This window comes from Solanum tuberosum, unplaced genomic scaffold (genome assembly GCF_000226075.1).
Source record: "Solanum tuberosum cultivar DM 1-3 516 R44 unplaced genomic scaffold, SolTub_3.0 scf00113, whole genome shotgun sequence".
Lineage (NCBI taxonomy): Eukaryota > Viridiplantae > Streptophyta > Magnoliopsida > Solanales > Solanaceae > Solanum > Solanum tuberosum.
This window is the reverse complement of record NW_006239039.1, coordinates 1,344,168-1,354,587: the sequence shown is the minus strand read 5'-3', so window position 1 is coordinate 1,354,587 and position 10,420 is coordinate 1,344,168. Positions and strand designations below refer to the sequence as shown.

General features: G+C 35.6%; 1 long non-coding RNA gene across 1 annotated transcript; it reads right to left on the bottom strand.

Moving 5' to 3' along the window:
* Positions 1-3,863: 3,863 nt before the first annotated feature.
* LOC102578782 (uncharacterized) lies at positions 3,864-10,132 on the bottom strand. The gene is made up of 2 exons (XR_367472.2): positions 7,117-10,132; positions 3,864-4,071 (listed from the first exon to the last, which is right to left on the bottom strand). It is a non-coding gene; the product is annotated as an uncharacterized lncRNA (long non-coding RNA).
* Between the last annotated feature and the right edge of the window lie 288 nt (positions 10,133-10,420).

The window sequence follows — 10,420 nt, the reverse complement described above, 5'->3', positions numbered from 1 at the left end:
TTTTAAAGAAAAAGGACAGAACCATGAGGATGTGTATTGACTACATGTAGTTGATCAAAGTAACGATGAAGAATAAGTATCTTCTTCTGTGTATTGATGACTTATTTGATCATTCAGGGAGCATCATTGTTCTGTAAGATTGATTTGAGGTCTGGGTATTATTAGTTAAGGATTATGGCATTGGATATTCCTAAGACAACTTTTCACACTCAATATGAGCATTATGAATTCCTAGTGATGTCTTTTGGATTGACTAATGCCCTTACAACATTCATAGAATTGATAAACGAGGTGTGTCGACCTTGGACTCGTTTGTGATTGTCTTCATTGATGATATTTTGGTATACTCAAAGACTTAAGAGGATCATGTTCGACGCTTGAGGATTGCACTTCAGCGGTCGAGGGGAAGAGAAGTTGTGTCACCCCCCAAAGCTACCCCTAGGATGCGGAAATGGGACCTAGGATCACAAGTGACCCCTAAGCTAACCCTGAGCTTGCATATCATAAGCAAACTGAATATTCTACAACAATAAAACTGATGCTGAAGCTAAATCATGAATTGATGGGGAATACCCATTCTAAGTCTTAATATATAAAGAACTATGAGTTTTAATAAACAACTGAAGTATCAACTCAAATATATAACTGAATCTAACTATGTCTGAAAATAGCCTCTAACTGACTAGAAGTGTTGGGACATGCCCCAACTAAATCTTGCAAAATTGAAAAACTACAACTAAAAGCAAAGGAAACATGTATGTCGTCCTCAGAGAATGAGGACTCACCACTGATACTGCTGAGCTGAAGATCGGGAACCAATCTATGCGTGATCTCGAAGCTGAGAACCTGAACCTAAATCACGAGAAGATGTAGTGCAAAGTATGTGTCATTACTTGAAAGGTATTGAGCATGTAGGATAGAGTAAAGTTGAACAATAATCATAACTGAACAAAGCAATGAGAGCAATGATATAATATGAACTGAATGTAACTACTGAAATATACTGAATACTGAGCTAACTGGATACAATGCCAAGTACATGATATACTGAGACTGAATACTGAACCATAACTGATAACCTGGTCAATGCACTAGAATCTGACTGTGCTATGGGAGCTACTAATAACCGACATAAAACAACATGAGCTAAATGTGGAGTCTGATGTATACGCCCCATCGAGAGGACCCAATATACCCATCGAGGCATGACTGGCGTGATCACAAAAATAATGCCCACAATGGGACTTACAACCTACAGGGCACGTAGTTCTGGGACTATGAGGGTACGCTGAAACCCTAGTCCACTCAGTATTAAGCTACTCCCAATTGATTATGAAATTAAGACATTATGACATAATTCTGTAATACTGAATAGCTCAATGTTCTGACATGCAAACTCTGAGAATGCAACAATTATATGACATTCGTAAACTGAAGTATGTATATAACTGAAATAACTGGACTAGCATGTGTAATTCATGAACTATATGAACCATATAACTAGGGTTCTGAATTTCATGCAAGAAACTGAGCAACAACATAATAATCTGATTTGGTTCATTCTAACAACTAAAACCCAACAATTTCTAACATTCAAGAAACCCTAGGTCTAGATAATATCAAGGGAATCAAGATTCTGACTTAATTCTAGGGACCTAATGGGCGAAAGGAACCCACTAGTGAAATCCCACATACCTGGTGACGAATTCTCACTAGTGAAATCCCACATACCTGATGACGAATTCCACTGAGAAATATTTTGATTTCAGGGCTGGAACTGATGGAAACTCGTTGCGTTCTTGAACTAGGGCTTGGTCGACTTTCTTCTCTTTTGCGTTCTAAGTTTTCTAAGTTTAGGTGAATAATCTGCTTAGAATAAGTTCTAACTTGTTTCCTAGAATAAAACTGACCAAAACTACGTAGTTTAGGGGTCCAACGCATAAGGAAAAGACCAAATGACCCTTGACTTAACTTATGTCGGGGTCACCGACGGACTAGACAGATGGACCGTGGATGGACCGACGGTCCGTTCTGGTCGGCCATCGTTCGATACTGGGAGATGAATTTTGGGGGTCTGACCTATGGCCCTGGACCACGGATCGTGGTCTGACCTACGGTCCATAGGTCCTGGCGTAGGTTGACCCTTTGCTGATTTTATGAGGGTTTCTGGGACTGAAAACTGGGGGCTGACCCACGGCCATGGACCACGGACCATTGCCTGACCTACGGTCCGTAGGTCCCCGCGTGGGTCGACACTTAGTCAAAAAAAAAATTGAGGGTTCTGGGTAAGGGTCACAGGTTGCCATCCACGAACCACTAGCACGGGCCATGGGTCACTCTATGGTCCGTGGGTTGCACCTGCAACTTTTGGAAATCTACATTTTTGGTTCGTCTAGGATACGGGGTGTTACATTATCTCCCCCTTGGGAACATTCATATTCGAATGAAGACTAAACTAGCTGAAATGGAGGGAAAGAGCTGCAAACCCTACTACTAATTATTAGAAACTGATTTCTGACTGAACTAAGTTCCAAGAGCATGCAAATACGTTGAAAATGCAAGTACAACCTAAGGAACATGATAATAAGACTGAATTTGTGCATGAATGACTGAAAAACTGAAGAGGAACTATTACCTCAAGTTGGAGTGGAATCGGAAGGAAAGAGAAGAGGAAACTTGTCCTTCATGGTTGCTTCTGATTCCCAAGTAGCTCCCTCTACTGACCGACTTCTCCACAAATCCTTAACTGAATTGAGTTCTTTGTTTCTCAACCTTCGAACCTGACGATCAAGAATCTCAATTGGTACATCCTCATAAGAGAGGCTATCTTTCACAGCCACACTCTCTAATGGCACTATGGATGTTGGATCACCCACACACTTCTTCAATAGAGAAATGTGAAAGACTGGATGCACTGCTGCTAATTCTGCTGGCAACTCTAACTCATAAGCCACTTTACCAATCCTTTTCAGGATCTTATAATTAGAGCCTACATATCTAGGACTGAGCTTCCCTTTTTTGCCAAATCTCATCACTCCCTTCATAAGACACACTTTCAGGGAAACTCAATCATCAACTTGGAACCCTAATTTCCTTCTCCTTACATCTACATAGGACTTCTGGCGACTCTGGGTTGTGTTAAGTTTATCTCTAATGAGTTGCACTTTCTCCATAGCATCATGAACTAAATTTGGCCCTATCAAGGCTGCTTCACCTACTTCAAACCAACAAACTGGAGATCTACATCTATGCTCATACAATGCCTCATAAGGGGCCATCTAAATGGTGGAATGGTAGCACTACAAGAAAAATGACTTTTAGCGAAAGGAATTTCGGTCGCTAAAAGTCCAAATCCAGTCGTTAAAGGTCTATAACGATCGGGTGAAAATTGGTTGTCACCGGTCGTTAAAATCTCTGTCGTTAAAGACTAATGACCGGATTGTATATCCGATCGTTAAATATCACTGAGCGACAACAATTAATCCGGTTGTTACACTTACTTACAACGACCAAATTTCCTTTCGTTAGTGGCCATTTGGTCGTTAAAATCTTGAAGTAAAAACAACAAATTTCAGGCATTATATGTACTTTTAGCGGCCGAAATTCCTTTCATTGATTACAATACTTTTGACGACCAAGTTTCCTTTCACAAATTTTTTATTGAAATAAATACATCATATACAATTTATATTTTTTCCAGCAATTCCAAATAAAGTAGTAGTATCATTTTATTGTCTTTTCACATACAATAAAAAATGCGATATAAAATTTAATTGTTAAAAAAGAATGGAAACAGCATATTAATATTATTATTAGAAAACTTACATATTCAAGAGAATATCTTAAAATATACATATTCGACATAAGATCTAAATAACATACATGTTCGAAATAATATTATAAAATATAAATGTTTGACATCTATCAAATCCTGAAAATTGAGGAAAAGAAATTGTAGCATAGGTACAAATAATGTCCCTACACCAATAATAAAATAATAAATATATAATTCTTTTAAGTTGTCTCCACAATTCTTCAACATCGGGTTCTTTAATCTGCAAAATTCTGCATCTGTTAAAAGAACAATTTCAGGTTAATTAGTAACAGAATGTCGGATGGCTTATAACTTAATTTTTTTTAAAAAATCAATAATTTCATCACCAAAATAGTAAATGATGATTTGCTTCACTTGGACAACACTGTATGAAGCATATGTTTGACTAAAGATAATCTGAACATCAGAAAAAAGAAAAATGCACATTGTCAACAGATGTTACATGTGCAAAAAATGTATAGAAACATCAAATACCAGACAGTCTATAATGGAATGGCTCAAGCAAAGGAAACATATTTAATTAGAAAAGGCCACAGAAGATTCAACGCCTTAAATGTCTGAACAGACCATTGTCTTGGAAACTGATCCCTTCAAATATCAAAAGTTTCACCTAGACAATTCCTCTAAAGTACTCACTTTAGACAATGTCAAGTACTTTTTTTTTACTAACAAAATAGGTCCAAACAGACCCAACATATATCATTGAAAACAGTATATACACCTCATAATGAATTAAACACATCCAGTCCTACTGGAGGACTAAGCTTGGTAAATTTAAAGGTATGGAATAAAGAAGCAATTCTAAAGATGTGGTGGTACCCTTTGTGTGTTCAACCCCCAATTGATTCTTCTTATACTAGAATCCAAAGCCAAAAGAAAAGAAATGATTATATACAGGTAGGGGTTGATTAGTTCCATTTACTATTGTGTTTCCTGTTACTTGTATGATGAAATTGGAAATCATACAAAAGATCCAGTGAAATTTAAATTTCCTTTAGCTCATTCAAGTTCTGCATGTCGGCTCTTTTTCATGCATCAGTTTTAAAAATTATGTTGGTCTATCGGTGTATTTCTATCATAGTAAAATACCACCTATTTTTAGAGTGTGCCAGCTCACTATGGAGGAGACTACTCCACTGGACAGCAATTAACCAACCCCCAAGAAATACTTGGACTGCGATCTAACAATCGATCATCAAGAAGACCAAGGGGAAAAGCCACGATTCTCAACTATTAAAATTAATATACATCACTCATACAATTTGGAAGGAGAGGAATAATATAGTTATTGAGAAGAATGAGGCCACAATGGAGAATATAGCACGTAGAGTTGCTGGTGTTTGTTGTGTTAAAGCTATTGCATCAGTCGTACTTTTATTAGATAGATATAAATTTTAATTTAATGAGTTCTGTAAGAAGGTAATTGCTGGTCTTTGAGATAGCTAGTACAGTAATACTGGCTAAGTTTTGTAAATACCCAGTTTGATGATTAATAAAATCCTAACCCAAAAAAAACACATTCAGACCTAAGAAATCTGTTGATGAAAATAGTATCATCTACCTTAGACAACTTCTTGTATATATACAAGTTGTTATGTATATGTGATTGTGACCCTTACTATGGAGATTGACTAAAATGAGATAAACGTCTTTGGTATTTACACAATTCAAAAAGTTCATCAAGTCTAGATATTTTCTTTCAAGAACTATAACACAGTAAAGGATTTACTGTCCTAGAGCATATAATTTTTTAACTGCCCGTATTCTGCGTCATATATGGGCTTCTCTTTTTATATTGCATTTACACAATTCATAAGGTTCATCAAGTCTAGATATCATTATTCAAGAACTATAACACAATTAATGATTTACTTTCCTAGAGCATGTATTTTTTAACTGCCACCCCTATTCTGCTTTTTATATGAGCATCTCTTTTTATATGGCATTTAAATTCCGAATGTTCATCAAGTTTAGATATTATTATTCCAGAACTATAACACAATAAAAGATTTACTGTCCTAGAGCACATATTTTTTAACTGCTTCTATCCCTCTAGGTAATTATCCAAAGGTAAATTGGAGAGGCCTCATATGTCGCAAATCAGCAAGACATAAATCCATTTTCACGTTATGGCCACAAATCCAAAACAAGCTCCTTACGACAGACAAGTTGCTGAAATGGTGAATGCAAGTGGAACCTATATGTGTTATGTACAAAAGGCAGGCGAAACACGAGACCACCTATTTTTAGAGTGAGCCTTTTCCAGCTTACTATGGGAGAGACTACTCCACTAGACAATGATAAACCAACCAACAAGTAATACTGGGTAGTAACAACCAAGTAATACTGGGTAGTCACAATCAAGTAGGCCTTAAGCACTTGAAACAGACAACAAATATGTAGGAAAAAAATTTTGATAGCTGGTTTTTAAGAGACCATGAAAAACAAAGAAGCAAATTAAGAACAAGATAACTTTAACACTACGGATCGCTCAAGCACGCAAATCATCCTTTAAGGCCTAACAATTAGTTATGTACTAGAGTTATCAGAAGTCTCAATAACTTCCTTTAAAAATAAAGATGGTCTTGTGTGCAACTAGGCCGTAACTATTTTTTTTTCTCGAGAAAGTAGGCCGTAACTATGCCTAGCATAAAAGTAGGAAACTTATTGAATCTAATACCTTTCATGTAATAGGTAGAGTATATTCTTTCATATAATGTTTGCAAAATAGTTTGCTAAATTACGACACTACTATAAGATTTTAGTTCCTTTAAGTAAGATATCAAAGTATTAGACAAACAGGGAAACTTTAAAATAGATACCCAGGATCACACCTGTAATACATAACTTAAACTTCTACTTTTGGCAAGTAATTACGGGATTCTAAATTCTTTTAAAAAATGTTTGCCCTACAACAACATCCTTCTTTTTCTATTTTTACTAAAACAAGAAAGACGAGTTGAACAAAACTTAGAATACGACATAAACAGTACACGTGACATAGCCCAACCATGTTCTCTCAAGTTAAAATACATAAAACTATATATATTATATGAAATCAAAACATGAAACCCGGTCACACAGATTCATTAATCAAATTGTACAAACTACATAAAATCATTTAAGCTGAACACACAACGAGAGAGAAATAGTAACCATAGACACAAAGAGCCTTTGCCACATAAATTCCAAGAAAGCATATCATGTTACAACTAAAGGATAACACAATAAAGCGCCACAATCCATTTTAAAGTGAACCAAATGAAAAGGAAACAAAGTACCTGGTAAATAGTGACGAAGGACCATTAGTGGAGAGAGAGGCAACACATCACCAAGCAATTATTTAACCATGATTACTAAATTTCAACACTCAACATGACATGAAATGTGAATAAAACAGTGAATTAGAGGAAAATTTTGAGGCGGCCAGCCAACTACATGGAAGTTGCAAAAAAGGAAATCTCATTTGAGATTCCATTTGATAAAAGTATACATGCAAAACAAGAAGAGAGAAAAAAAGTTAGAGGGAATAATTTGATCCGAAAACTATAAAGGAGATTAAAAGACAACTTCATTGACATTAATTTGTCATAAGAAAGTTTCAGTCGCATAATCTAAGTAATATTTTCTTGGCTGCATCTGTTCATATTCAATTCTATGTTCACAACTGAATGCTCAACACATGATCTTATCTATTTACTCAAACATTCAGATTTACTAAAGTTATTAAACCAAAGTTGCCATGAGACATTAAGACAAACACAATAAATGGTCATGTAAAGTTGAACAAAACAAACTCTCATCCCAACCAATTCAACAGCCTGCTGGTCAAAATATATCTTCAAAGTAGTTGTGTAAGCAGTTACAATTATTGTATTGTTAATGGAATCATTTATAATTTCCAGATCAAAGAACAAAAGTTACAACTTTGATACCTTTCATGGATAGTTTAAATAGTTGTAGCCAATTGTGATAACAGTTGTCTTTTGCCAATTAGGCTTCTAAATACCATAGACAGTAATCACAAAGCCTTTTGGCCATAAACTGATAACAGAATAATGCACTATAATATAAATTTTAACATACAGATCTTCCATGCACCATGTTAGTCTAGATTACAATGATCGTCTTCTTGAAGTTTTTAAGCTTGAACATAATTATTTTCTTGAAGTCTGCTAGCTCGAACAAAATTGCCTTCCCGACTAAAGGCGTAATGCAATCTAAAGTGAGTATGTATGACAGGGGAAAGTTCTAATAGGAAGGCATATATAGTTTAGGACGGACTTAAATTGAGGTTAACCGCTATTAAGCATGAAGTCTGAACAATGAAGAGCCATCTTTGGATAACCTATGGGAATTTATGGACTTGAATTTACGTAGTTTATTTTAAGCGCAGTGTAGGAGAATTTAGAGATGAAGAAGAGTGATTAAAGAGGTGAAACGAAATATTACGGAGGGAAAGTAAAGACAGGGGTAGATAGAGTTTTGCCAAAACGGTGTTTTGTATGCTTCATGGACATTTTCTTTTCTAGATAACAGCTTTGTGGGTAGTGAAGTATTAGCAACCAAGTAAAACTTTACAAAGAAGCATACCTGGATGGTGCGTAGGGATTTTGGAGGGCATGATGCTCAACTCTTTAGGCAGCTGGGGAGAATTGATGGTGTTAATTGTATCGGTCCTAAATATTGGCTAAGAGATGAGCTATGATAAACAAAGGCGGCTATAATGCAATAAGTAGAAATACATGAATTTGTTTTTATATATGCATAGAGTTCGAAGCGACCAGGCATGCATACAAAGGGAGATTCAAAAAGTGAAGTGACAGCTATAAAGTTCTTGAAGTCATTTTCACCCATTAACCTTAAACACGAAGAGGTCAGAAATAAAATTTCAACCATACTCTAATCTTTCAATTTCCAGGTAAGAGCTCCATGGTGATGTTAGCCTTAGAAACCTTTTTGAACTTTATTAAGTATCACAATTTGATGGTGCGTAAGGATTTGGAGCGGCAGTGTTCACAACTTCTAAGGCATTTAAGGAGAACTGTTGAAATTAATTGTGTTGGTGCGAAAGATTGTTTAAGAGATGAACGAAAATAAACAAAGGCGACTGTATCATAATAACATGAAAGGCATGTAACTATACATAATATTCATAAAGTTCCAAGCCTCTAGCTCTATTGTTTCACAACTCTATTGGGGTTTTCAATGTCAATTAAGGTAAAAGGGAGATGTCGGAAGTAACTATCTGGACAATTAACGGAAAGGGAAAAAATATTGTTAGCGGTATTTTGGGAGCGGCGAAGTTAAAAATGTATCGGTAGTGGGGGGAATTGCAGCAGGTAGATTTTTTTTAAAAAAAACCTTCAGAAGGTAAATATATTGTATGGGAAAGAGCTTGACATATCAGAAAGAAAAAAAGTGTCATGGCAGAGTAGTGGGCCAGTGGTTCTTTTTAAATGCATGGACATGGCAATAGGGAAAGAGAACACGGCAAGTTGATAGGTCGTAGGTATTCGTAGTGGCGTTTAAAAAGGAATCGATAGAGTGGAGGTTGAGTTCTGTTGAGGCTGAAGGGGAAGATGTTGTTTCTGTTCATTTTGAACAACTTCAAAGAGAAGAGGGGAAGACGCAGTTTATGTTTTGAGTGCCGGATGGGATGGGATCAGTAAATTTAGATTGATTAAAAGGGGATTCCTCGCTTGCTATGGCGTCACGTCATCAGGCTGAGGATCCTCATTTATATATATAAGTTTTTTCTTATAGTTAACAAGTAACCTAAGAGTATTCATTTCCACTTTCAGCTCAAGCCAAACACCACATGGTTCTTACTTTAAGAACATATGACATTAGATATCAAATTTGTAGCTGTTAGAAATTTTCAACCCAAAAGATGTTTAACGTTAAACACAAGGAAACTAAGGCAGCATGAAGCATGTTAAACCATTTAATCAGAGTAATATGACGGAGGAAAAGGAAAGAATAAAATTACTTGCTCATTTTGAAATCTTAACCATAATGTTTTAAATGTGATTTTTGACATAGAAATCACAAAAGACAAATACTTCAATACTGATAATTTCATATAAAATGCTACCATCTACCATCAGAACTGATGATTAACACAACAATCTAAGAATCAATAAACTCAAATTTTATCCCAATTCATAAAGAATAAGAAGTATAAGAAATTAAATCAGAAATCCAATTGAAGAACCCATTCGGTAATTCCAACTTATACTAGAAAAAAATTCAAAATCTATACAAAAATCATCATCATTAATGGAGAAATCGAGCACTGACCTGAATAAGCCCTAGGTTTGTTTCCGAAGAAATTGACAAAACCACCAAACTTGTCTGGATGTTTTGGGAAATCAACTGAAGAAATCAATTCTTTGGAGAAATTGAGTGAAGTAATCAGTTCCTCTGTGATTCAAATCTGATTTTGGAGAAATTGAGTGGATAAATTATATCTTCTACATGAGTTTCGAGCCCTATCTTGGTGAGAAATCGAGTGAAAATATTGATAGATTTTTGTTGTGGTTTGAAGTTTCTCTGTGGAATTGCACAAAAAAAAAGTTTTAT